Raw genomic sequence first — 25,813 nt, 5'->3', positions numbered from 1 at the left:
TGCATAGGCAATTAAAGGTGGTGGGTGGCAAAGAAGGAAGTAACATTCTGGCATTTGTGTCCACGCAGTTACAGGGATCAGCACTCAAGCAGGGATACATGCACAGAAAGCGAGAGGCGGGGATAAAGATTTAACTTCTAGGCCTGCTCAGTGCAGTCTGAAAACTCTAGTGAGCACGTGTCAAAAGGTTAAATAGGATTTGCGTTTTACCAGGGACCGGAATAAGAAAAAGGTCTGTCTGCCTCTAGTATACAGTACAGTGGTACCTCGGGTTAAGTACTTAATTCGTTCCGGAGGTCTGTACTTAACCTGAAACTGTTCTTAACCTGAAGCACCACTTTAACTAATGGGGCCTCCTGCTGCCACCGCGCCACCGGAACATGATTTCTGTTCTCATCCTGAAGCAAAGTTCTTAACCCGAGGTACTATTTCTGGGTTAGTGGAGTCTGTAACCTGAAGCGTATGTAACCCGAGGTACTACTGTATAAGGATGGCTGGACAATCTGACAGTGCAGTCTGCTTTGGAAGAAAGACTTTGTAGACAACAGTCCTTGTCCCAATGCAAAGATCCATCTATGCCCCGTTGTCCAACTGGCCTGGCTATGTTGCTATGTTTGCCCTGTGATGTCATGGTTTCTACTTGTCCTGAAACCAGCGTGCCCCAATTCTTGTCAATCCAGTGCCCGTTGGAATCCCCTTCAGATTTACTAGGACCAAGAATTTCTGGGCCAAGAATAGATGTTTTGGCACTTCAGCTTGCATGAGTCGCTGCCTTTCCTGCCAGGGAGCCAAGCAGTGGTTATTGCTTCCTCTTCTCCTTGGCTGCCTCCCCAATTTGGGGAAGAAGGAGGAGGGATGACATGCCTGCAGCTCCTGTTACCATAGGAACAAGGTTTTGTTTAAATTCTTCCTCCAAAATGTCAAGACTTTTCTTTTTGCATGTGCATGCGTGCGTGTTTCTCCCCAACCAGCTTCCTGTTACGCAGGATAGAGATTTACTTGGCTGCCTTGGAAACCAAGAGGGATAGCTAGCGCTCCCCGCACTAAACATCTGCTCCAGAGTTTGTACACATTACTAGCTTAAAACACAGGATGTTGGAATGTGTATTGCTGTACACAGCAGAGAAGGGGCAGGGATGCATTCACTCAATGCGTATTCCCTATTTGGTTTCCCTGTACCCGAACCCTCCCCTCTGTCATCTGCGCATGCGCTGTCATCTGTGCATGCGCAAGGGCCATCTCAGAAGAACACACCTCAGTTTGACTGCAAAGCGATCTTGGCTTATGCTTTCAAATCAGTTGGAAGCTGGTTTGAGGGAACACCCCCAACAGCAGTATTTCTCAAGAAATACAGAATTAATATGGATTATGGCTAATGTCACAAGTACATGGCTTCAAATACCAGAGGGGAGAGTGCACTGGAGCCATGGTGATGTGTACACAGCCCCAGGCAGCTGAGGAAGCAGAAACTTTGGCATAACAGAAAGAAAGAAAGAAACAAAGAGAGGGAGGGAGGGAGGGAGGGAGGGAGGGAGGGAGGGAGGGAGGGAGGGAGGGCATGGTCAAAGCAGGTTCACTCAAGGCCGGATCTATCTGAATGTGTTCTCCCTATTTTATTTTGGTGTCTCGGGTGAGGCTGCTGGTTGAAGTTATTAAGACCAACAGGAAGATAATTCTGATATGTTTGTTCAGCTGCCTGCTTCCTAGGGGTCTCAAAAGCAGGTGTCCAACTCCCAGGTAGCAAACTCCCTGGTGATTGTGATGGCTATGTGCTACGTTCAGTGTTGGAGGCAGTATGGATTGAACCTTTTCAGGGGAAATTCATAGAATCTTAGAGTGGAAAGGGACCCCAAGGGCCATCTAGTCCAACCCCTTGCAATGCAGGAATCTCAGCCAAAGCACCTAGGACAGATGGCCACCCAACGTCTGCTTAAAAACCTCCAAGGAAGGAGAGTCCACAAACTCCCGAGGGAGACAGTTCCGCTGCCGAATCACTCTTACTGTCAGAAAGTTCTTCCCGATGTTCAGTCAGAATCGTCTTTCTTGTAACTTGAAGCCATTGGTTCGAGTCCTGTCCTTCCGAGCAGGAGAAAACAAGCTTGTTCCCTCTTCCAATTCAACAAGGGAAGGAAAACCCTGCTGCCAGTGACCCGTTAACAATATCTCAGTGACACACACCCCACCCCACAGTGGCTGGGAATCACAAGTGGGAAGGGTGCAGTTGTGCTCAGGTGCTGCTTACACAGTCTTCCCACATTGCACCTGGGTGGCCTCTGTAAGCATAATGCAAGATGCTGGGCTAGAATTGCCTTTGGCCTCACCCAGAAGAGGGAGCTTCTGGAACCTTCCACAAGAGCTTCATGCCTTCGAATGGCATCCACGTTTTTGAAATTGCTCAAATGTCTATGCCATGCTGTGCCCGTAAATAACTAGTGCAGTGTAAACAGATTCAAAGAGCATGCAAGGTCAGGCATCAAAGCAGGAGGCGTCTGAATGAGTAAGCTCTGCTCCTGGCTATAACATGGATTTGGAAAGTTACTCTGTGGTTCCTGATGAGTCAGAGAAGGATCAGAAAACACCAGTGATGGCTTCTCCCTTTCCATACTCGCTGCATCCTAAACCACCCTCAGTTGGCTACTACTTCTGAGATGATGTAGTTGGTGGTAGAAAAAGTGTGGAGGAAACTGACAAGGCACCTCCAGACGGGCCTTTTACTGTGGTTGCATCCTGCAACATGTCATTGACGCATTAAGAGTGAATTTGATGTGATAATTATCCTGGGCCATCTGCTCTATGTTCCATTGCATTCATTTTTATATAAAAAGCAAATTCACTCTCCCCTGCACCCCTGGCTTTATAGGGAAATGAAAGAGCATTTGTTTAATAAACCATGGTTTCAAGGAGGCTTGTTTCAAATAAACCATAGATAACGTTAGCCACTCTTTGTTGATTTGGATGCGGTTAAACAAAAATGGAAGCCAGAGCTTCTGAACTCCTCCTTGGTCCTGCACTGGAGGAAAGGGAGGGGGGCATATGATACCAAGATTTGCTATGGCTTGTTCTTAACACATTAAACTATGATTAAGCATGACACTGGAATTGCACCATAGTCATGTCTAGTTGGGCTTTATCTCTTAGTTCTATCACTCTCCCTATCTGTAGTATACAAATCATAATACAGAGTTGCTTTGGGGCATGCTGTCAGCATCTGATATGGTGGGGCAAACGTTTGGGCCCCTTGGGCCCTGGAGGATGCTATGCCGCTGATGCTGACCTGATTTTTATTTTATTTTTTTACATCTTCCCTGCCCCTGCTGCCCCTCTGGAGCATGCAGAGTGCCACCAGCCAGGCCCATCAAATCTAGTGCTGGCGCAGACTTTTCTACAGGGTTGTTGTATGGATTACGCAGGTGGAATATAAGAAGCCCTTTAGACTCTCACAAAGCACTTTATGTAGATGCATTAATATCATTAATTCAGCCTAGTATCCAAGGCGCCTTGCCCTCAGAAAGGGCAGGTCCCATGACTTCCCCCCTGGGGCTACTGCTTGCCTCCACTTGCTCTGTGCTGCGAGTAGCAAAAACTGGGGCAATATCAGGAACTGCATCTTGCTGGGGAATTGCTGGTGCTTTTTTCTGTTTTAACTGTCTGACAATATTTCTCTTCCCTTTCCATGAACCAGCTCCCAGGGTGGGTGTGTATGTGAAGGATCGCAACTGGAGCATTTCCCTGAAACGCCAGCACTGTCGGGCTATTGAAGTGTGGGGAAAATAGCGAGAACTGGCTGCAATTTCCTCAGCAATGTGGCCACATCTCATTGTCCTGTTGAAACTGCTTGGAGTCTGGTCATACAGGGAAGCAGGTGCTCCGCTCCGCTGTCCCTACACCACATTTCTCAGCCGCTAGTTCCCTTTTCTCTTTGCAAATTATGCAAATATGATGACATTTCCTCCTTCCCTTGCCACCAGGAGAAGCACAGTGCCCAGATAAGACACTGGATGGGAATTTCCTCCTAGAGGAGTTCGCCTAATTGCCGAGATAAGAATAAGCACAGAAGAGTCCTATGAATTTTCTAGGCAGTGGCCGAAACCCAGACAACCGTGAAAGTACCGATAGTTCCATGAAGTCAAGAGAGTTTGCTGAAAGGCAAATTGATCTTGAAATTCAGGGTATTTTTGTAATATTTGTAACATGACGTGTTGGTCAGCTGAGAAACAACATGTTGTAGTTAATTTTACTTGCGTGACACAGACCCCTTGCATGAGCCTAAGCAGTTCTTTGGCTCCTGGCTACCCTTTTAGCAAGGGTGGAAGTAAGATTTGCCTACAGGCAATAAGATCCAGGCCTTCCAGGTCCCAGGACCATTTTTAGCAGATGTGTAGCTGCAGCAAGCATGACCCCTCCAGACTTTGATATCATTTTTAACCTGGATAGGCTTTGGAAGTGAGAGCTGGACCATAAAGAAGGCTGCTCGCCGAAGAATTGATGCTTTTGAATTATGGTGCTGGAGGAGACTCTTGAGAGTCCCATGGACTGCAAGAAGAACAAACCTATCCATTCTTAAGGAAATCAGCCCTGAGTGCTCACTGGAAGGACAGGTCCTGAAGCTGAGGCTCCAATACTTTGGCCACCTCATGAGAAGAGAAGACTCCCTGGAAAAGACCCTGATGTTGGGAAAGATGGAGGGCACAAGGAGAAGGGGACGACAGAGGACAAGATGGTTGGACAGTGTTCTTGAAGCTACCAGCATGAGTTTGACCAAACTGTGGGAGGCAGTGGAAGACAGGAGTGCCTGGCATGCTCTGGTCCGTGGGGTCACAAAGAGTCGGACACGACTAAACGACTAAACAACAACAACAATAACAACAGGCTTTGAAGGGAGGGTACTGATGATATTGTGCATTGCACTGATAATGTTCCTTCCATTTACCATTGCAGGAAAAGGAAACAAATGGATGGGGGATGTCTATCTACAGCAGCAGTTAATCCTTATGGAATCAGCCCCCCAAACTCAAGGGCAGTAGAGCAGGGGTAGGGAGCACATTTCAGCCCAAGGGCCACATTTCCTTCTCGGCAACCTCCCAGGGGCCACAGGCCAGTGGTGGGCCAGAGACAGAAGTGGTTGGAACAATGAATGTAAATTTTACCTTTGTTCAGTAGGCTAGTTTCTACACGCTTATCTCTCTATCCTCCAACCAGGGAAGCACGAATCATTATCAGAGTTCAGTAACACATCCCAGCTAGATAAAAACACTCATGGAGAGTCTGAATATAGAGGCTTGCAGTGCCACATTTGGGCCCCAGAACTGAGGTTCCCCACTTCCTGTAGGAGTGTTGTAAGATTTGGAGGCTGGGAATGAGAGGATTAATGAAGCCAGAGGCACTGTTAGAGACCTCCTCAATGGAACCTCAACTGAATGAAATATTGCAGCTGATGCTATAGGTTGTTTTTTTACTAATCTTGATGTTCAAGTAGCATATTTTATGAAATAAAAACCAGAAGGCATATAGAATTAAGTTACTCACTGGTTCTTTGTGTTTTTGTTTTTTGGCATTGTTTAGTATGTACATTATATTTATATCTATATAAAACACATGTGCATGTGATTATATCTATAAATCAACAGGAATAAATTGGATTAAATGCAGGTAATTTGATTACATTAGGCTGGTAGATCAAACTTTCCAGCACACAAGTGCAGGCACATTTTAAGGGCAGCCAAAATAACTCAGGACAGGCATAAGTGCACTGAAATAAATAGCTTGCTGTAGAAACAAGAGTAAACTCCCAACTGCTAATCTAAATGTGCTTCAGTGTGGCAAAGCTCCTAATGATAGACTCTTACTCTAATAGGACAGACTGCCAAGTCAGACTGGATTTAGACTCCAAGTGAGGTCAAGGGATACCACCCAATTATCTGTTAGTCCTTGTAATGCCCTGATTCTTTTGTCCGCTTTTGGCGGCAATCCTATACCCACTTTAATAAATGGGACTGACTTCTGTTAGGCATGTACAGGAATGCTCTGTAACAGTCCTTGTGACTTCATTAATAATAATAATAATAATAATAATAATAATAATACAGTGGTACCTCGGGTTACATACACTTCAGGTTACATACGCTTCAGGTTACAGACTCCGCTAACCCAGAAATAGTGCTTCAGGTTAAGAACTTTGCTTCAGGATAAGAACAGAAATTGTGCTCCGGCGGTGCGGCAGCAGCAGGAGGCCCTATTAGCTAAAGTGGTGCTTCAGGTTAAGAACAGTTTCAGGTTAAGAACGGACCTCCGGAACGAATTAAGTACTTAACCAGAGGTACCACTGTAATAATAATTTATTTATACCCTGCCCTCCCTGACCAAGACCGGGCTCAGGGCGGCTATATAATACATTAAAAACACAAAACCAAACGATTGGTTAAAATACAGATCCAAATCACATTTAAAATCAGAATAAAATTAAGTGGGAACCCATGAATCACAGCCATAGGGGTAAGGAATATTAAATGTTCACCAGGCCCGGCCACCTGTGCTGGTTCCATATGGGCCGAAAGAAAGAGCCAAGGAGGCCACTTATATGCAGGGCCCTCCATTTTGGAGGGATTTTTTTTAGCGGGTGGATGTTAAATGGCTCACAAGTTTATATCTCTAGGAGTTCCTGAAAGGAGCGACTGCATCAGACTAATGATTTGCCCTTCAAAGTTTAAACTTGCCAGTGCTTTGAATGGTGAATCTGTTGAGTTGCTCACAGAAACAGATATAGGGGAGCAGAACTCTTTTGGTTGTGCTGGGCATGGCGTCTTGGGAGCAAGCCACTGGGTGCAGCAAGTATGATGCAGAGTGGAAGGTGAGAAGCAGGGGGCGGGGCGGATTTGGTGTTGCACAGGGCACTGCTGAAATTTGGGACCCCATGGTCTGTCACTGCTGCTCATGCTGCTGCGACCCAAGTCTGAATTTATTTCAGTACTGTACTGTACATATGATCAGGACGTGGGTGGCGCTGTGGGTTAAACACGGAGCCTAGAACTTGCCTATCAGAAGGTCGGCGGTTCGAATCCCCGCGACGGGGTGAGCTCTCGTTGCTTGGTCCCTGCTCCTGCCAACCTAGCAGTTCAAATGCACGTCAAAGTGCAAGTAGATAAATAGGTACCGCTCCGGTGGGAAGGTAAATGGCGTTTCCATGCACTGCTCTGGTTCGCCAGAGGTGGCTTAGTCATGCTGGCCACATGACCCAGAAGCTGTACGCCGGCTCCCACGGCCAATAAAGCGAGATGAGCACCACAACCCCAGAGTCGGCCACAACTGGACCTAATGATCAGGGCTTCCTTTACCTTTACCTTTACTGTATGGCATATGGCAAATTGTGATTAATGGATTTAGTTTGAGGATGGGTCATTTCTACTTTTAAATTCTAATTATTATTATTTTTACATTAGTCCTTGCATATTTTACTCTTGTTTATTCTCTGCTGTTTTCTTTATATTCTATGTATCACTTTTAAAACTGCAGTAGAATTTCTCTTTAACTACTTTTGTTACGACCTATTGGTTTAAACAAATGTATATATTACTTACTGAAATGTGTATGATAAGTAAATTCTGATACTGGAATATCCTAATCCCCCCACAAATATTCACTCATTCACTGATTTCTGAACATGCTTATTTAATGAAATTTTCATACTACTGTTTTTGATTGTAGTAAAACCTCTAAGTGCTTTACAAGAAATATTAGTATTATCAGTAAAAAAACAGCTAAAAACAAATTAAAACATTTTAAACTGGTTAAAACCAGCAGTAAAATAGATTAAAACATGTCAACACCTTCATGTCTGAACATTACACTTAAACTGTTCAGTTACAACTAGTTTAACAGTCATAATAAAATGTAATCCTCCGTCTCCCTTAGGATTAAGCCCTTTGCAATAGCCAATAAAAACTGTTTGGGAGTCTTTCATCTTGGGTGCTTCTCTGGGCAGGATGGAGGCGTCTGGCGCTCTCAGTGTGGAGGCCTTGCGGGAGCAGCTGCTCCAGGGTCTTGCAGCCGAGCATGTGGTGGAAGAGTACGCAACCCCTGGACTCTGTGCCACAAGCTTCAAAGTCCTAGTAGCTTCCCCACGATTCCAAGGAAGAGCACTGTTGCATTGGCATCGACTGGTCAATGAAGTCTTAGTGGAGGAGTTGAAGCGCATTCACACCTTTCTTAAAAAATGTATTTTTATTGAAGATTTTCTTAGTTTACAAAACTATGTGCAATGTCTCTCTCTCTCTCTCTCTCTCTCTCTCTCTCTCTCTCTCTCTCTCTCTTTCCCCCCCTCCAAGTAACATTTTTTACAGATTAGTTTCATTTGTTGAGACATTAGGAAGAAGGGGAAAGGGGAGGGAGATGGGTGGGGGTGGGGTCGGGTGGCGATGTTTCTATTATACTTAATATATGTGGGGTTTTGTGTCAGCGTCGCTTGTGCAGGTTCTGTGCTATTCACTTGTGTTCCTTTGGGGGTGAGAGAGGTTGGCCTAGGGTGTGGTTGTTTGTTTGTAATTGGCTGTGGTGAACTTTATTTTCATGTGAGTGGGGTGGATGGGTGTTTTGGATCAGGTTAGCCATATTGATTCGTATGCTGTTGGTGGATTTTTGTTATTGTCTTGTTGGTCTGTGTATGTGATAAAGGGGAGCCATACCGGGGTGAAGGCGTCTTCTTCTATTGTCCCTGTGTCAGTTTCGGTTTATTGGTTAATTTTTCTAGTAAGGCTGTGTCCCATACTATTTGGTACCACTGGTCCATGCTTACTTCTGACAGGTCTCTCCAGGGTCTGGTTATGGTGTTTCTGGCTGCTGAGAGTAGGTGGGTTATGAGTTCTTTGTGGTGTAAATGGGCACATTCACACCTTTGAGTAGAGAATGCTAAGGCTAGAGCAGTAGGTGAAAGAACAAGAAGCTACCGGTAAGTTCCTGGAAAGGAAGGCAGCAGCCCAGAGACCAAAACAAACCCCCAAGGGGATGGGAGAGGGAGGGAGCTGCAGAGCAAACAAAGGATGCAGGTGTGGGACCCACCCAAGTCTCTCCAAGTGGGTATACTAGGAGGACTTGGAAGAGCACGTAGCAGAAAATAAAATGTAAAATAAGCGGGGTGGGAACTGGGAGAAAATGGAATGTGTTTTTGCCATATTGACATTTGTCTAATACTTCTTTTTTTAAAAAAACAAACAAACACCAAAGGGAGCACCACTGACAGAATTTATTTTGAGAAATTTAAGAGATTCTGATTCACCCTCTTAAACATACAAGAGTAAGATGAATCTTGCAGACAGTAAAGACCCATTATCCCTCATTCCCACCTGTGATGAAAGTAGCAGGGATTAGTAAATTCTACCCTGTATGTAGATATCGCCATAATCCCACTAGTCCATAGTCTGCTGCAGATATATTTTTCTCATCAGAGAGAGAGAGATATGATCAAATAGAGGGACATGCCTAGGGCAACAAAGGTGGGATTTAAAACAAATTATCCCAGAGCCTGACTCCGCGATCTAGGACAGGCATGGTAGAGAATGCAACTGCATGGACAAATGCCTCCTCCATTGCTTACTTGTCCATACAGAATTGACTATATAGCAAAGACAGGGAACCTGCAGCCTTCCAGACGGTTTTGGACTTGTACTCCTGCCATTCCCAGTCAGCAAGGCCAATGGTCAGGGATGATGGGAGCTGTGTTACAGCAACATCCTGAGAGCCACAGGTTCCTCATCTCTGTACTATAGGGAAACGACGTTCATGCACATACCCGAGCAAAGTACTTCTGCTACTCTATTAAACCACTGCAAAATGTTCTTGCCACAAATCCTGCATTGGTGCCAGTGAGTGCAGCCTTCATTAGAGACTCCTTTGACAGAACTACAATTCCCAGGCTCCTTGGATGTGAGCCATAACAGTTAAATAGGCTTTAAATTGATTTAAAACTGTAATGTAGTCATGACCTTGGTTCTTTGCTCTGAACTCCTGGAATTAATTTCATTGTGTTTTTTTCACAGCATTGATCTTTTGGGAATAATCTTGCTACTATTACGTATAAGGTTTACAACATTCCATTTAAAAAGTGCCAAACTTAATCACTGTCGAACGGAGTGTTGCACTGTTATGTTGTCCCTACACCAGTTTTTTTAAATATTAATTATTTTATGATCACTGTGGTTCTTCACAGCACTTGGAGCTTGCCAAAAATGTTCGGCTGATACGTTGCCTGCTTTCACGGAGCTGCCAGGTATATATCAGTTTATGAATCCTGCTTTTGTAGATGCTGAGCTGAGAGGGCAAGAGAAAGAGATCACAAATTGAATAGGGCAGAGCAGGGGAATAGATATTCCAGGTCTATGCCTACTCTAGACTGTTTAAGCCTGGTGCAGCTGTGAATTCCCAAAACATGCTTTAAACAGTTAACAACGGCACTATTAAGTAGTGGGTTGACAAAGCAGAGATTTCTCAAAGTGGTTTCTCAAAGTGGTTCTTTATAGTAAGCTGGAACTGAACAGCTCAGCCGGCCCGCTTTTATAGGCAGCCGGCTGTCAACATTGTAACAACAGCAGCCCAGGGTTTCCTGCCTAAATTAACTGACACGGACCTGAGTGACAATTATATACAGTACACAATACCCCTGGTGGCCAGGGTGAGCACTTCAGTACATAACAGGCACCTTAAAGGTAAAGGTAAAGGTACCCCTGCCCATACGGGCCAGTCTTGCCAGACTCTGGGGTTGGTGCGCCCATCTCACTCAAGAGGCCAGGGGCCAGCGCTGTCCGGAGACACTTCCGGGTCACATGGCCAGCGCGACATCGCTGCTCTGGCGAGCCAGAGCCGCACACGGAAACGCCGTTTACCTTCCCGCTAGTAAGCGGTCCCTATTTATCTACTTGCACCCGGGGGTGCTTTCGAACTGCTAGGTTGGCAGGCGCTGGGACCAAACGACGGGAGCGCACCCCGCCGCAGGGATTCGAACCACCGACCTTTCGATCAGCAAGCCCTAGGCACTGAGGCTTTTACCCACAGCGCCACCTGCGTCCCTAACAGGCACCTTAAAGGTAAAGGTAAAGGTACCCCTGCCCGTACGGGCCAGTCTTGACAGACTCTGGGGTTGTGCGCCCATCTCACTTAAGAGGCCAGGGGCCAGCGCTGTCCGGAGACACTTCCGGGTCACGTGGCCAGCGTGACATCGCTGCTCTGGCGAGCCAGAGCCGCACACGGAAACGCCGTTTACCTTCCCGCTGGTAAGCGGTCCCTATTTATCTACTTGCACCCGGAGGTGCTTTCAAACTGCTAGGTTGGCAGGTGCTGGGACCGAGCAGCGGGAGCGCACCCCGCCGCAGGGATTCGAACCGCCGACCTTTCGATCGGCAAGTCCTAGGCGCTGAGGCTTTAACCCACAGCGCCACCTGCGTCCCTAACAGGCACCTTACACACAAACAAATTTATAAGGGCATAAGCTTCTGTGAACTACAATTCACAGCATCAGATGTGTGAGTGCTGTTCTGAGGTGCAGGGTAACATATATACATGGTTTGCAGGGGGCATTGTAAACAGTGAGGTCAGTGGGTAATGAAATGCAGAAAGAGCAGATGGTGAAAATTAATTAACCGTGGTCCTTCACAAAGCAGTTGTCAATAGCAGATATCCTGGCACTGGTAAGCCAAATGCATGTAGAAGCATAGAATGGTTGAGTTGGAAGGGACCCTGAGGATCATCTAGATTTTAGACCAATGCCCAGCAATGCAGGAATATGCAGCTGCCCCATGCAGCAACCCTGGCATTATCAGCACAACGCTCTAACCAACTGATAAAAATGAATTGTCCCTATTCAGTCCACAAGGGATAGCATTGAACCTCTAGATTAACTGTAATTCAGTGGTTTCACATTGCAGTCTCCCTTTGAAGATCCTTTATTTAAGAATGACCACTTTACAGTCAGTTACCCCTGGGAGGTTGAAATGTTTCACCACTGGTTTTTGAATATTGCCATTCTAGTTGTCAGATTTGTGTCCATGTAAAAAAATCAAAATCAAAGCCACTGAGTTGGGTGGATGCATCTGCAATGCAGTGCCCCTTGGAATGGGGATGCCCCATGCAGACCTGACAATGGAGCACTCCCCTCCTCCCCCCCCCCATCTGTGCTTATTGTTCTGGGAGCTGATCAAGAATATATTTACCTTTTTGAGAACAGAATGTAAAGTGTCACTATTCCAGTTTTAATCCAGAAAAAAGAGTGTTTGTGAAACACTGCTCTGTTGATATCTGAATTTATTGTGTCCTCCTATCTGTCTTTTTCGAGCTTCTGGTCACTACATATTCATCATCTGTGTCATTTGGATGGATTAGGGTCCTAGGGACCATAGCAATTTCCACTGCTAGGGTCATACATTTATGCCTTATATTGCCTTGTTCCAGTTCAGTGTATGAAGAATTCAACCTGGGCTGCAAAGACTGACTTGAGATCTTTGCCACCTCTGCTTTGATTTTATTCACAGGCCCTGGGAAGCCTTGTGGTGGTAGTGAGGGCCTGGCCGGGGGGAGGGGGGGCAGGGGGTGGAGAGGAGGGAAGAATCTGATGATCTCATGGCTCTTGGTTGCTTTGGCTAGAAGGGAAGGTCTGGGCTCCGAGAGGAGTTTTGCTAATGGAACAAGTGAGGAATGCACAGCTGCCCGTCTCCTTTTACGAGTTTACCGTAGGCCTCATTGGAGATGGAGCAACAGAAAACGTGTTGCTATGGATATGTACACAGCACTTCAAATGAGCCAACTCTGCCTCCCCAAATACGCGCCAGAGTTCCTTTCCTCTCCCTCCTACTCCCATTGCAGCAGTATGCGCTCACACTTCTGTTAAGAGCTTCCACTTCCCTGAAGAAAGGCTGGTGGCACAAATTGGTAAGACTCTCATCTCCACAGCACATTTAAACTAGTTTAAAAATCTACAGTTAAAGTCATAGCTTCCCAGAAAACAAACCCTGAGAATGGTAGGCTTCTGAAAATGCTCAACAACAACAACACCACACACACACCCCAATATCAGGAAGGGAGAAGAGAGAACTCTCTTCCTCCGGTCTGTCAGACCACACACAATGATTCCTTAGGCTCACACCTTATCTATACATTGAGTGATAGACAATTAAATGGATATGTGTGCTAATGTAGGTGTGCACACCTAGGCACTAATAATTTACATACACCTCAGGTGGTGTGGATCCTTGTTCTATGCTGATAACATCCCTGTAGTTATTCTGATGTATAGATATAATAACATCATTCAAAATGCACTACTTTTTCGCAATTGGAGTTACCTTGAAGGTATTGAGAAAGGTTTTGTACCTTGTTGTGTATCCCATCCCACCCTTAACTCTTATTTGCCTCACTGCCACCTTCCCAGCCCAAAAGAAATTTGAAATGATGTGGAGAAAATTCTCCCGAGTATAATTCCCAGGATTCTTTGGGGAAAGTAATAATTGTCCAACTGGTTTCAAATACAATTCAGTTTCATAGTACAGATGCTGCTGCAGCAGCCTGATTTTGAGGCCTGGATCCTGCTGCAATTGTGTAGACCAGAGAGAAACTAAGAGTCCTTCCATACTTTATTTTACACTGGGCTTTCCAGGCACAGATCTGCACTTTAAAGCTCTGTGTCCAACCAATTTTTTTTTTGTCCCGCCACTTTCCCCAGGAAAACCCGTGATTTACCATTGAATTGGAACAAGCAGCAACCCGAGGAAAACCTGATTGCCATTTGCTCTGATTCCACAGGAAAAAGTGGGTTATCCCAGGAAAAAGTGCCAGGACAAAAACAAAAAAACAAAAACACCCGCTCAGAGACAGAGCTTTAAAGCCCACTCCTAGAAACATGGTGTAAATGGAAGTTTGGATGAGACCTTAAATTTGAATTCTTTTTGGTTCTTGTTTATTACTGTAAGATAACAATACTGTAGAACACTGCCACTTATACACAACTATTTATGCAGTGGTAGTACATACAGTAGTTGGTTGATGATGTCTCAAAGGTGCCATTTAGCAATGCTGCTGCCAACCTGGGTGCGTAATTCCAACTGTGCCAACTATATGGGCACAGATTTCCGAATTCATTAATCTGAATTGTCCTGAAGGGTCTTAACTTGTTCGAGGAGAATGGGCTGACCTGGGAAGTGAAGGAACACGGGGGATTACTGTAAATGCCCAGCTGTAGTTCAGTCTGTTCCTGAGCTTCTCTGGGAAGCGATGAGTGAAGAAATTCAGGCACAAAGATGAGCAGTCACTGAATAATGGGAAGCCTTATGCTCCTCCCTTCCCTGACCTATTCTGTGGGTTATTCTTGACTCAGCCCAGACTAAGCAGGAATAGGCCGCCAAGAGCAGGAATTGTGTGCAGCTGGGAATTATCCAGTGTCTTGACTGGGAAGCAATAAACTCCAGTAATTATGTCACAACTACAAATGCTTCTTTCAATAGGATATGCTATATATCCTGGCGCTTCCTACTCTGCCTGAGGCTTAAAATGCAGCCAGGTCATTTATTTTTCTCAACTTGGATCAGAGCTGCTTTGGGGGAAATGCATCAAAAACGCAGTATTTCGTAAGAAATGACAGGATAGATACAGGATATGGATAGTGACTAATGTCGTGTGTACACCACTTCCCAAATCAGTGGTGGGAGTGCGCCGGATGCAGAGTAAACAGGAGTGTGTGCACAGCTCTAGTTTCAAATGGGGATTGTAATCTGTATTGGTTATTGTGATGGCAGCAGTTATTCTAGAGCAGGGGGCCTCTCTATTTGGCCCTTGGGACTTTCACTTGGCCATGTTCCACCCCAAGCCACACACCTCACTAGTCCCTGCCCCTTTCATGCTTTATTCATGTGCTTTTGCCTGACCGGAATGTGTCCTTGAACAATTATGATGTTGCATGTTTCCTGGAAGAAGGAAGGAGAGGGGCGTGTGCATGTACAGAAACCTTTGACTTTTGTGTCTAGAATTGCATGTATTTCTCCCTCCACCTTTTTTTCTCTGGCCCTACCCACCACTTGAATGCAGCACACATGAAGTCTCCCAAAAGGGAATGTGGCCCTTGGACTGCCAGTTTCCCCATTCCTGCCCTAGATTAATTAACGCGGGGTACAGAAATCTAGAGAGCCAGTGTGGTATAGTGGTTAAGAGCAGTGGACTCGTAATCCGGTGAACTGGGCTCGCGTCCCCGTTCCTCCACATGCAGCAGCTGGGTGACCTTGAGCTAGTCATATTTCTTTGAAGTCTCTCAGACTCGCTCACCTCACAGAGTGTTTGTTGTGGGGGAGGAAGGGAAAGGAAAATGTTAGCCGCTTTGAGACTCCTTTGGGTAGTGATAAAGTGGGATATCAAATCCAATAAAAATAAAAATAAAAATCTGAAGTGCATGTGAGAGTCATTGAAATGGTGGTACTGTGAATGCTCTGCTGTTTTTGCCATTAGGACTTTGTGAGGTTGTTGTTACTAAACTTAAAGTGGTCCACACCACTGCAGTACTTTTATAATCCTTCATGTTTCCTTCACTTGTTGTTGTCCCTGCACAGCTTTACTTCCGGGCAAGTTCCTCTTGTGATAACTTGTATTTGTTATGTGAGATTTGCACAAAGTCGGATATTTGCAAGATATGCTGAGATGTGCAAAATCAAAGAAAAGGACAAAAAAACCCCCAAACAAAACGGAAGGAAAGAGGTTTGTGTTAGTAAATACGCAGCTGGAAAGGGGGAAATGTTGAAAAAGAAATCTGTTAGGGGAATGGTCACAAAGCGAGATTAAAAATTAGACAAAAGTGGAGGCCTGGAAGCGTGGCATGGGCTGGAAATAGATGACTTCAGAACTCCTCTCATCTCATTCCACTCTTAGAAATAATACTAAAATATGGTATTAGGCCACAGGAATAAGTAAGTAGCTGCAAACTTTAGGGAACCATGTGCATACTGAGGAGTTGAAGAAATGTCAAATTAAACTTCAAGGAGCTTGTAACCCTTTGAGATGTATGTGGCCAGTTCATACGGCTTTTCTAAGAAAAAAAAAGTGCTGCCCACCATACCTGTCACATTAATTCATTTAGATAGGATGAGCAAGGGACAGTCAGCTCATTTGCTGATGCATTTATACTCAGAGGGAGATCAAGTCCTCGTGACCCTTTGATGTATGGAGTTTATACACCATGGGATTTTGCTGGTGTGTCTCTGTTTCCAGTAACAGGAAACTGGGTGGATCCAATCTGAGTGTCTTCTGCTGCCCACACATGAGCTTCAGATGCCTCTTCCGGCAATGCAAGATCTTGCCATATTATACCCTCCCAGAATAAGTATGCATTCCCCGATCCCGTCTTCAGGAGAAACATCTCCTTCCTCTTTGATCTGTTTTCATAACTTCCTATTTGAAGGGCGGATATTCATTTGTTGAATGCCTAAATGTCTAATGCGATCTTTGATGGGCATACATTACAATTGTCATGCGCCCAGGGAGAGGCTGCTTGAATCAATATCCAATCCTTGCCCTACTGCCATGCCAACCCCACTGACACCATCATCAATCATCATCATCATCATTAAATTAGACTTCTATACTACCCTTCACCTGAGGATCACAGGGTGGTTTACAATATGGAATCAAAAAAATGCATAACATACAAACAAACAAAAATAATACCCCCTTCCAGTTTGAAAGGCCATAGGCCATAGATTGGCCAAAGGCCTGGGAGTAGAGGAATGTTTTTGCCTGGCACCTAAAGATATGCAACGAAGGCACCAGGCAAGCCTCCCTGGGGAGAGTATTCCACAAGTGAGGAGCTACAGCAGAAAAGGCTTGCTGTTGTGTTAACATCCTCCAAGACCTCTCATGGAGGAGGCACATGAAGAAGGGCCTCAGATGATGACCACGGGGTCTGGGTTGGAGAGGTGGTCTTTGAGGTATTGTGATCTTGAGCCATTTAAAAAAACCAGCACTTTGAATTGGGCTCAGAAACCAATTGGCAGCCAGTGCAGTCTGGCCAGGATTGGCATTATATTCTCAAACTGCCTTCCCCCATCGAGCTATCCTGACCACTGAATTTTGCACCAGCTGAAGTTTCCAGATGCAAGCAATTTTATCCTCAAAATGCTTTGCAAAACATGTCACAGCATCAGTTCCGTTACCTTTTTCGGGCCAGACTGTAAAAGGCCCTGCAGAACCCAGAAAAGTTCTGCCATAAATAATAAAGTTGTAGCCTGTTTCAACTCACACGTTTATTTGGTCTCTACTCATTCCCTCCGTCCCTGGAGCCTCACCTTCTTGTGCTTGCCCGTACAATGAGAATGTGCTCAGAATAGTGTTGCTGTTAGCAGCTGTAGAAAGGATTTGTTCACTCTGGAGAAGCAGAACAAATTCACACAACTTTCTCCACATGTTTGATAGATTCTTTGTTTAAGCTGGTCCTATGGGGAAGCAATTCTTTCCAATCACGGAAACACACATATTTGTCTCACATCTGAGAAGTAGCATTCCCTCCTGTGCAAGAGAAAAGGGGAAATTCTTCTTTCACCTTACATTTTTGTATGTACAGTCGTACCTTGGTTGTCGAACGCCCTGGAACTCGGACATTTTGGCTCCTGAACACTGCAAACCCGGAAGTGATTGTTCCGGTTTCCGAACGTACTTTTGGAACCCGAATGTCCAATGGGGCTTCCACGGTTTCTGATTGGCTGCAGGAGCTTCCTGCAGCCAACCAGAAGCTGCAATTTGGTTTTGGAAGTCGAATGGACTTCCAGAATGGATTCCATTCGACTTCCAAGGTACGACTGTACTGTACTTGCATGAAAAGTTTCCTTAAAAAGTATCTGCACCCTGATTCTTCAGGGAGACATTTTAAATAGATACAAAGATTCTTAATTTAACAGATTAATTGACAAAGCACTACAGCCCAGTTTATGAAGAAAATGTCAAAAAGTTCCCTACATTTGGAGGTGGGTGGAGGGAGATTGCAGAAAGCTTCCTGCATGATGGATTACCATAAATCAGTGGTTTTCAACCAGTGTGCCCTTAGGTGCCTTGAATGATGGTCAGGGGTGCCGTGAGCAACACTGGGCTCTGTCCCTCTTTCCTTCCTTCCCTCCTCTGATGACATCGCTTGTCTCTGCCTCCAAAGGCTTGCACAGCTGTTTGTTGCAGCAGCCCTGGCCATGAGCTCCCCAGGCAAATGGTGCCTCTGGGGCTGGCCAGGGGGTACTAGCTGCCAGGAGCTGAGGTGGCCTCGGAGTAAACACCCAAGTGGGCAAGGGAGCCCAGCCAGCCAGTCCAATAGCCTTTGCTGTTGGGAATGGACAGACAAGTCCCAGAACCCTGTGGGGCACTGTGAGGAGGCAATTCTCTTGGGGGAGGGGGCAAGCAGCAGCTGCCTGGAGGACTCCCAAGAAGAAGGGAGAGGAGAAAAGGCTGAGGGAACACTCCACAAGGGAGGGTGTTCGAGAAAGGCTGAGAGGCTGCCAGCACTGCAGGCAAGGGGTGACATTACTGGGCTCCTGAGTCCCACAGGGGTACTGCAGAAAGAATGTCAAGGAATCTGTGGACTGAAAAAGGTTGAAAACTTCTGGATTAAATGAATGAGAAACAGTGCTGCCATATGATGTTCTAGTCAGCCAGAAGTAGTAGTTGTAATGAATTTCTTGTGCTGTCTGATCTTGTGATGTTGCTGCTAAACTCCACCCACTACTCCTCCAACTGCGTGTGTGTTGAAAATGGTTTTGTTCTCTGTCCCCGGATTCATGGGAAACTCACGGCAATGTTTGCAGGGTCAGTGTCTTTTGAAGAAAAGCACACTGGTGATTGAAAAGAGAAGTTTGTTTTACAAGAATGCAGGTTGAGAAAGAATTAAAAGGGTGTAGCAGCCAGCACTGTTTCCAAAGTAACACCTATAGAAAAGTATAATTTAACACTTAAGGAGAACCAAACTGTTCTTCAGGCCTCCCATATACCAACACAGTGATCTTGAGAGGGTGTGCTGCACTTTCTCACAGGTGTATCCTAATAAATGCCAGAGAATATATCAATGTGCATGCACATTCATGCACAGATTGCATCCTGGTCGGGTTACATTAGGCAGACAAGCAAGCATCTCACGGCACCTTAAAGGCTAAGAAGTTTATTACGTGACATAAACATTTGCGGACTAGAGTACAGATGCATTAGCAGGGCAGCAGAATATCATACAGTTCTGTGAGGAAGAAGGAGAAGGAAAAAAGCAAGTGATACAGAAAGGAGGAAGAAATAGGAAAGGAGAAAGTCTGTTCTAAGGAAAAGTAAAATAAATAAATGAGCAAGCAAAGTCTCTTGTTACAGGTGCAGGTTGAAGTGTTTGTCAGATCTGGAAAAGTTGACAGCCACTGCTCTGCATTGTGAAACTGATGTATGAAGCTCTTGAGAAATTATGTGTCCCGTGGGCAGTCTTGGATATAGTCTTAAGAATCCTTTCATTTGGTTAACGTCTGTTAAGTCAGTTTTAGTAGTTGCCCTTTGGGGTGTGTGGTGACCCTTTCAGGGGCGGTCTTTGGTCTTTCAAAATTCAGCAGCACCTTGTGCAAGGCCCAAAATTTGCTCTCCCTGCCCCTCCCCCTCCCGCCTATCCATTCTGTTCAATTCACTGTTACAGTTGTGGTGCCCTGCGGCGCCCCCTAGGTTTGGTGCCCAGTGCTGCCTTAAATCCACCTCTTATATCCTAACCTAAACTATAGAAGATGCAGCTCATTAATCATAGAATTATAGGTTTGGAAGGGACCCTGAGGATCATCTAGTCCACCCCCTGCAGTGCAGGAATATGCAGCTGTCCTTTATGGGGACTGAACCTGCAACCTTGGTATTATCAGCACCATGCTCTAACCCACTGAGATTATCCAGCCTGCTAACAAAGCTGTAGTAGGTGTCTATAAGGAATTTACCCATTAAAGTATAACTTGTATATGATAATTATATCAAAATATACATCTTTTCATTATTGTCATATGCTCTAGATCAGAGGTAACTAATGGGGTGACCTTCAGACTGCAACTCCTATTATCCCTGACCACTGGCCATGCTGACTGAAGCTGATGTGAGTTGTAGTCTAACAACATATGGAGGTCACCATGTTGGCTATCCCTGCTATAGCGAGAACACTACCTTGTTTGTGTCATTGATGCATGCCTCTGATTTATCTGAAACAGCCTTTTTCTGAATTACCCATGATGTGTGATTAGGTTTTTTGTTTTTGTTTTGCAACAACTGCCCCTCTGTTGATTCAGAATAAGAGCACATGAAGCATTTTAAGTTCAAACATTATGACCAAGGCCCCTTTTTCTATTAAAGCAAATTGGCAGTCATTTAGTAATGGCCCTTTTAGAAACCTCTGTGAAGAGCAGAATCAAAACTGTCAAAATGCCAACCTTTTTCTGGCCACACATCTGGAAAAGCTGAAGAACTTCTCCACACCTTGCTGCTATTATGCATTCCATGGGTAAGGCTCCTTTTTCTCATCAGCAACCTGACTCTCCCCCCTCCACCCCCCCCTTCAATATGACAGCCTTATCAACCAAAGCAGAGTTCATTTGTTCTTTCCAGGAGATGATCACAGAACATAATCTTGACCCAAATAAGGCAGAGCATGAGAGTTAATATGAATTTTGCAAAATCTCAGTATGGAGTAAGGTGGAGAATGAGTAATGAGTGTATGATTAAGTTCTGTACATGCAGCAACTTTCTCCTTGTTCTATTGGATTTGCAATCTAATTTGCATGCAATTGGGTTGAATGAATCGAGACCCACTTTTTTAATGTTCAAAAGGGCTGCCAAATAATCAGGTATAATTCTGGAAAGTTTCTGTTTTACTTTCTCAGAACGTTGAGCGACAGGAACTGGTTAATTGTGTAAAGCGCTAGATAAGGGCTGTGCATCCTGCATTTGATAGAGATACTTTTCCTGTTGGGACAGGGTATTTCCTGCCAGCGAAACCAGGCCCAAATATTAATTTCTCTGTTCAGCTGAGCTGCTATACTTGCCACCCCCCCCCCCATCAAGTAAACTCTCACCATTACGACTCAAATTCTCTTTGTTCCCAGAGCTGGTAAAGAAGTAAGGAAGGGAACTGCGACTTACTGACACATTCACCAACACATTTCCCTATATGATGCAGGAGACATTTCTGGGGAAAGCATGAGGCTTGTGAAACTTCTGCTTAAAGGTTTGCTGCTCCTCCAGCACGTCATTGCTGACTGGGGGACGTTCCAAGAAACGAAAGGCACTCACAAAGCTTCCCGGACTTTTTGAATCAGCAGCTGATTGCAGCAGTGTGTTGGGTCCTGAAGCAAAAGGGAAGCGTAGCAGCTGAGGGGACACGCGATTCTGGGCTGGGGGAGAGAAAATGAATTCCAGGCAATTGCGACTAATATGGTGAGACAGGACTGGTATGTTGCGCACAGAGCACAAAGTGTGCATTCTCCAAGTCAAGGAACCCGGCAGGCTGGAGTGGGAACGACTCTCCCCGCTTTGGTAGTTCTTAATGATTACTGTGAATGACTTTTGGGGGGAATCTTGTAGGTTCAAAAAGGGCATTTTTGTTTAGCAGATGGAACAGTGTATGTATTGTGGCTTGCTCCCTGGAAGATGCAGGCCGGCAGTAAGAGACTGCTTCTCACATGTACCATGCAGAGTCCCCTCCGAGGGACCTACAAATTGAGGGCACCCCGCCCGACTCTCTCCTCAGATTGGCTGCTTCATTTTCTCCCTCCTCCTCCTCCTCTCCCCCTTGCCAATTAATCACTTCATTTTCATGGAACAGCCAGGCCCCTACTCAACCGTTTCCATGAATACTACCCCCTAGATGGCAGTCGGGGAGCAAAGGGAGCGCGAAGGCCTCTCATTTCCTGGCACAGGCCGAAGAATAAACAGTGATATTCCAGCCTTTAATCCTGTTGCCGTGGAAACCCAGATCCCAGCAAGGGAGGAGAGAGGGGGGTGTGCCGGTCAGGATCAGATGGCACTGACGCTGGGGATGTGCCTCGGCTGGGCCTGGCATGGCGCCACCGGCCTTGCTGCGCCTGGACATTCTTGACATAGCTGTAACTCCGACAGGGAATCAGGGTTTCCTGGCAGGGCTGGGACAATAGGCCAGAAGGGCTGGACAGGGGCAGGGCTTAAAGAGCCCGTGCAGCGATTCTTTTCCTTTCCATTTGCCCTGCTTGGGTGAGAGGGAGCCACAGGGCTAGAAACACAGCAGCCATGCCACAGGCTGGGGGAAAGGCCTGATTCCATCTGTGTCTTCCTTCCTTTTTTCTGGCTGCTTCCTTGTTTCCCTGGCCAAGCTCCTGTGCTTTTTAAGACTTGCATGACAAGCGCATATTCAACCGGCAAAGTGCAGCAGGTTTGAGGAAAGCTTTATCACAGAACCTTTGGACCACCCTTCAGTATTTAAAGGCACAAGAGGCAGCTTCCCAGAAAAAAACCCTATTCCCTCCGCAGTGGCCTAATGAAATCATGTTTCACTTGGGATTAAATTAGAGGGGAGATGTGATCTTCTTTGAGAGAACTGTGTGGTTTCCCTGAACCTGGCACAAGCCTATGATATACACGTGCCTGTTCCCCATTGTGAAACCATTGCTTCCTCTGTCCACACCATTGAATCAAGAATTAGACTGCCAGACTGCTTCTCCTGTCTGCAAGGAACATGTTTGCTATGCTCAGATGTCATATATTATTAAGGAACTGATTGATTATTAATCTGCTTTGTGTCTACGAAGTGTGGATTAATCCCCTGCTTGATTAGAGGATGGAGTGTGTATTAATTCCCTGAACATCTTATGAAGTGTCCATCTTGCTATTTCGGTGTTCAAGTGGATGTTCCTTTATTGAATTCTCATGGGACAAGCCAGTGTGGAGTAATGGTTCTGGATTAGAACCTGGAAGACCAGCATTCAAATCTCCACTCAGGCACAAAGGCCACTGGGTCACTTTGGACTAGTCACTGTCTCTCAGCCTAACCTACCTTACAGGGTTGCTAGGAGGATAAAATGGAGAGGGGAAGAAGTGAGCCCTCTGTAAAAAAAGGGAGGATAAAATGTAATAATAAATAGGATTATTCATACATTCATCCCCATGTTATGTTTACTCACATACACCTCTGTTTCTTCCTCCATTCGTATTCTTTAATAACAAGAAGCTAAAATAAACTGAAAATCTTACCCCTCCCCCCATAAAATTACACCCAAACAAATAAATCTTACTCAGCCCGAAGACTTGGAGAAAGGAATTGTCATCTAAAGATGTGTGTGTGTTCATGTGTTCTTTCACACAAAACAATTTTAAATCACATTTTGAAGTTTGGTGACTGCATTTTTCTGGCCTTTTTTTAAGGATGTGGAGAATGATTCCTAGTCTATTTAGAGGAATACTGCCTCTGACAGTGGATTTAGAACATAACCTTATCTACCAGATTCAAAGCCTGATAACATTTATATAGCTGCAAATTTTCCAATCCAGCAGAAGATAAGTCAGAAAAGGCATAATTGATCAGTGCGCTAGGTATGCTGCTAAGCAAGCAGGGAAGGAGTAACAGGTAGGAGATTTAAAGGTATATGAAGGTTTCCTCCGCTTTCCTGGCAACCTCAATTTCAAGGGAATCAATCAGCCTGATTTGTGGGTGTTTGCATAATAAAGTAACAGTGAACAGGTGAGAGAGAATCCTTTAAGGATGGACAGAATCAACAAGCAGCTGGAGGAGAAAGAGAGGAGAGGGCTAAGAAAGAGCTGTGAGTGGAGGGGGGTCCTTTTCCCAACTTCTGGACTCCTTGGGAAACCCAGCAAACCTGCTGTACCTGGAACTGGGTGTGGAGAGTGCAGCTGAATGGGACACAGCCTTGGGCTGCTTGAGGAAGTACCATCCACCTTGGGCCTGCCCATAAAAAGCAAGTCTAGAGTGAGAGACTAGAGTGAAGTCTGCTGTTTGCAGGAACTCTTCTTGATGTGAGGCCTTTGTGGCTGAGCTGAGTGTTTGTCTGTTGTTGCTACTCTTTTGAATACTGCTTAGAGACATTAAGTGGTATAGAAATTAAATAATCAAATCAAAATGAAATCAAACCGCCACATGTTTACCTGAGTGGTGATGGTGGTAGTAGTAAAGGGGGTCAGGTAAATGCCATAATAAGCAGGGGCATCCACTATTATGGGTAGGATAGGAATGGATTGCTTTCTGCATTAGCCAAATTTTGAGCTGCCCTACTGTTTCTGTGGCTGGAATGCACAAATAGATTAGGGAATAAGTTCCAGGAGTTCATTGTGCTCTGTGCACACTAGTGGCCATTTAGGAAAAATAAATAAAGGGGGCACCAGCGGAAAATAAATGGTTTGTGTGTGCATTTAAATGTATCATCATGAGCTTTTAAAGGAAGAAAGTAAATTGTGATGAAAGGACAGGCTGGCGAAACCAGAGAAAATGAACTTTGAAAGTGGCACCTGTCTAATATGCAGAGTTACAGAGAGCAATGCAGAGAAGGTGGGGAAGATTACAACTTGGTGGGGTGTGGGCAAGAAACACCCGTCAACCATGCCTGATACAGTTTCATGTAAAGTAGTTTCTATAGGTTTTACCTCTACACTGTGTTTACAGAAGGCTGCTTCTTTGTCATTTGTTGATGAAATGGGAGATTGGGCTTCTCCCTCGGGATTAATCCCATTGTGTAATCCACAGAGGTTATGCTTATATTAAGGTGGCTGCATGCATAAACATAGCACATCATACACACCTGAATGCACAAGTGGGAAAAGGCCAGGACTTCTGCTGGACCCATCAGAGGACACCTCTTCCACTCCCATTTCTTTAACAAATACCAGAATGATAAAGCAGCAGCCTTTTGCAAACACAGCGAGGGAGCTGACAGGCAGCCTGCACGTCCTTCTGCAGAACTTTCCACTGCCCTTGAAAAGCTCCCCAAGCTAAACAAGCTATCTTATCACACCTCCCAATGGTCCAGCCATAAGACACCAGGAACTAGAGCTAGATTTCCCTCAGCCATTGCATGAAGCTCCGCTGAAAGTTTATACACCCAAAGGAATGTATCTTTTTATGTGCTTGCTTCTGGGAAGCATGGGTGTGTTTGCTTTTGGTGCTTTACCTTAAATGACACAGTAGACAGGCAAGTTGGGGTGCTGTATCCTGGCCACGCCTTTCACACTGCAGCACCTTCTCATATGTCCTCCTATGAACTTCTTTCTAGTCCCATTCCACCTGGGCCAGGGAAGGGATGGGGGAATGGCTGCAGGAATAGGGAAATAGCCGGCGGTGACTGGGCTCAGTGCTTTCAGACTGCCTGATCTCTGCTGGTAACTTGCTCCAAACAGCAAGCTTCCTTGATCCAATCACTTCAGATCACTGGTCCATTTCGCCTGAAAGGCTCTAAGCAGATGATCTTTTATACCACCACCAAGGATTGAACCTGGGACGTTCTAACACTGGAGCCACCAGGGATTGAACTTGTGTTCTCTGTCTCTGAGCTAAAATCCCTCACGTGCCACCCTATCGTCTTGTAGCTTGTAGATCTTCTGGCCTTGCTTCAAAGTGTTGCACCAGGAGCACAAAGAATAGCACTACATGCAACAGCAACAGAACCTTGACTTCAGTCACACAGCAACACTGCTTTACTGCTGTTTCATAGTTGTGTGTGCTTGAAGACAAAGCTGTGCTGCCATCATAAGTAGTTCTGTCCCTTGTGCTCCCAGTACTGTGCTTTAGAATTAACCACATCTACCAGAGAACCTCCCTTCCTAAGCAGAAAATTGTGGA

At 45.4% G+C, this 25,813-nt stretch overlaps 1 protein-coding gene and 1 long non-coding RNA gene across 3 annotated transcripts in view; one reads left to right on the top strand and one right to left on the bottom strand.

Moving 5' to 3' along the window:
• The window catches only part of LOC307210132, a 46,360-nt gene extending 23,292 nt beyond the window's left edge, over nt 1–23,068 (bottom strand). Inside the window, exons 1-2 of one of the 2 annotated variants that reach the window (XR_013835854.1) lie at nt 21,853–23,068; nt 21,069–21,338 (exon numbers count right to left, since the gene is read on the bottom strand). This is a non-coding gene — a long non-coding RNA (uncharacterized lncRNA). Of the gene's footprint in view, nt 1–21,068 lie in introns of both variants that reach the window. The other variant, XR_013835853.1, reaches the window with a different exon arrangement.
• PGS1 (phosphatidylglycerophosphate synthase 1) overlaps nt 1–25,813 on the top strand; it is a 126,711-nt gene that overhangs the window by 44,736 nt on the left and 56,162 nt on the right. The window lies entirely within an intron of this gene.

The sequence above is a fragment of the Podarcis cretensis genome, assembly GCF_951804945.1.
Source record: "Podarcis cretensis genome assembly, chromosome: 2".
In the NCBI taxonomy this organism is placed as follows: Eukaryota; Metazoa; Chordata; class Lepidosauria; order Squamata; family Lacertidae; genus Podarcis; species Podarcis cretensis.
The sequence above is the reverse complement of the archived record's forward strand: the minus strand, read 5'-3'. Positions and strand labels throughout refer to the sequence as shown.